At 49.8% G+C, this 2,721-nt stretch overlaps 1 long non-coding RNA gene across 3 annotated transcripts; it reads right to left on the bottom strand.

Annotated features, from left to right (window-relative positions):
• Positions 1-222: 222 nt before the first annotated feature.
• Positions 223-2,395, bottom strand: LOC127921364 (uncharacterized). 3 transcript variants are annotated; one of them, XR_008108812.1, is made up of 4 exons: positions 1,920-1,972; positions 1,498-1,564; positions 677-880; positions 223-327 (listed from the first exon to the last, which is right to left on the bottom strand). It is a non-coding gene; the product is annotated as an uncharacterized LOC127921364 (long non-coding RNA). The 3 variants fall into 3 exon arrangements; XR_008108811.1 differs by lacking the exons at positions 223-327; positions 1,920-1,972 and adding an exon at positions 2,343-2,395 and having other exon boundaries at positions 629-880; XR_008108810.1 differs by lacking the exon at positions 223-327 and having other exon boundaries at positions 629-880.
• Between the last annotated feature and the right edge of the window lie 326 nt (positions 2,396-2,721).

Genomic DNA, 2,721 nt, shown 5'->3' with positions numbered 1-2,721 from the left:
TGAGTCAGTGAGTGAGTGAGTCAGTGAGTGAGTGAGTCAGAGAGTCAGTCAGTGAGTGAGTCAGAGAGTCAGTCAGAGAGTGAGTGAGTCAGTGAGTGAGTCAGTGAGTGAGTCAGTGAGTGAGTCAGTGAGTGAGTGAGTGAGTGAGTGAGTGAGTGAGTGAGTGAGTCAGAGAGTGAGTGAGTCAGTGAGTGAGTCAGTGAGATTATAAAGCAGGGTGGTATTTATTGTCAAGAAGCCCTGGAGGCTCTGCAGAGTGGTCACCAGCTGGCATAGACACAGTCATTACATCTGATTTGAACCTTCACCCTACCGTCTAACCCTGACCTTAACCACACTGTTAACCCTACCGTTTAACCCTGACCTTAACCACACTGTTAACCCTACCGTCTAACCCTGACCTTAACCACACTGTTAACCCTACCGTTTAACCCTGACCTTAACCACACTGTTAACCCTACCGTCTAACCCTGACCTTAACCACACCGTTAACCCTACCGTTTAACCCTGACCTTAACCACACTGTTAACCCTACCGTCTAACCCTGACCTTAACCACTGTTAACCCTACCGTCTAACCCTGACCTTAACCACACCGTCTACCGTCTAACCCTGACCTTAACCACTGTTAACCCTACTGTCTAACCCTGACCTTAACCCTACCGTCTAACCCTGACCTTAACCACTGTTAACCCTACCGTCTAACCCTGACCTTAACCACACTGTTAACCCTACTGTCTAACCCTGACCTTAACCCTACCGTCTAACCCTGACCTTAACCACTGTTAACCCTACCGTCTAACCCTGACCTTAACCACTGTTAACCCTACCGTCTAACCCTGACCTTAACCACACTGTTAACCCTACCGTCTAACCCTGACCTTAACCCTACCATCTAACCCTGACCTTAACCCTACCGTCTAACCCTGACCTTAACCCTACCGTCTAACCCTGACCTTAACCACACTGTTAACCCTACTGTCTAACCCTGACCTTAACCACACTGTTAACCCTACCGTCTGACCCTGACATTAACCCTACCGTCTAACCCTGACCTTAACCCTACCGTCTAACCCTGACCTTAACCCTACCGTCTAACCCTGACCTTAACCACTGTTAACCCTACCGTCTAACCCTGACCTTAACCCTACCGTCTAACCCTGACCTTAACCCTACCGTCTAACCCTGACCTTAACCCTACCGTCTAACCCTGACCTTAACCCTACCGTCTAACCCTGACCTTAACCCTACCGTCTAACCCTGACCTTAACCCTACCGTCTAACCCTGACCTTAACCACACTGTTAACCCTACCGTCTAACCCTGACCTTAACCACACTGTTAACCCTACCGTCTAACCCTGACCTTAACCACACTGTTAACCCTACCGTCTAACCCTGACCTTAACCACACTGTTAACCCTACCGTCTAACCCTGACCTTAACCCTACCGTCTAACCCTGACCTTCACCACTGTTAACCCTACCGTCTAACCCTGACCTTAACCACTGTTAACCCTACCGTCTAACCCTGACCTTAACCCTACCGTCTAACCCTGACCTTAACCCTACCGTCTAACCCTGACCTTAACCCTACCGTCTAACCCTGACCTTAACCCTACCGTCTAACCCTGACCTTAACCCCACCGTCTAACCCTGACCTTAACCACACCGTCTAACCCTGACCTTAACCACACCGTCTAACCCTGACCTTAACCACACCGTCTAACCCTGACCTTAACCACACCGTCTAACCCTGACCTTAACCACACCGTCTAACCCTGACCTTAACCACACCGTCTAACCCTGACCTTAACCACACCGTCTAACCCTGACCTTAACCACACCGTCTAACCCTGACCTTAACCCTGACACCGTCTAACCCTGACCTTAACCCTACCGTCTAACCCTGACCTTAACCACAATGTTAACCCTACTGTCTAACCCTGACCTTAACCCTACCGTCTAACCCTGACCTTAACCCTACAGTCCAACCCTGACCTTAACCCTACAGTCCAACCCTGACCTTAACCCTACAGTCTAACCCTGACCTTAACCACACCGTCTAACCCTGACCTTAACCACACCGTCTAACCTTGACCTTAACCCTGACCTTAACCCTACCGTCTAACCCTGACCTTAACCCTACCGTCTAACCCTGACCTTAACCACACTGTTAACCCTACAGTCTGACCCTGACCTTAACCCTACCGTCTAACCCTGACCTTAACCCTACCGTCTAACCCTGACCTTAACCACACTGTTAACCCTACAGTCTGACCCTGACCTTAACCCTACCGTCTAACCCTGACCTTAACCCTACCGTCTAACCCTGACCTTAACCACAATGTTAACCCTACTGTCTAACCCTGACCTTAACCCTACCGTCTAACCCTGACCTTAACCCTACCGTCTAACCCTGACCTTAACCCTACCGTCTAACCCTGACCTTAACCCTACCGTCTAACCCTGACCTTAACCACACTGTTAACCCTACCGTCTAACCCTGACCTTAACCCTACCGTCTAACCCTGACCTTAACCCTACCGTCTAACCCTGACCTTAACCACACTGTTAACCCTACCGTCTAACCCTGACCTTAACCACACTGTTAACCCTACCGTCTAACCCTGACCTTAACCACACTGTTAACCCTACCGTCTAACCCTGACCTTAACCACACTGTTAACCCTACCGTCTAACCCTGACCTTAACCACACTGTTA

This window comes from Oncorhynchus keta, unplaced genomic scaffold (genome assembly GCF_023373465.1).
Source record: "Oncorhynchus keta strain PuntledgeMale-10-30-2019 unplaced genomic scaffold, Oket_V2 Un_contig_2213_pilon_pilon, whole genome shotgun sequence".
NCBI classification, from domain to species: domain Eukaryota; kingdom Metazoa; phylum Chordata; class Actinopteri; order Salmoniformes; family Salmonidae; genus Oncorhynchus; species Oncorhynchus keta.
Note: the sequence above shows the minus strand (reverse complement) of the source record. Positions and strands in the feature narration are given on the sequence as shown.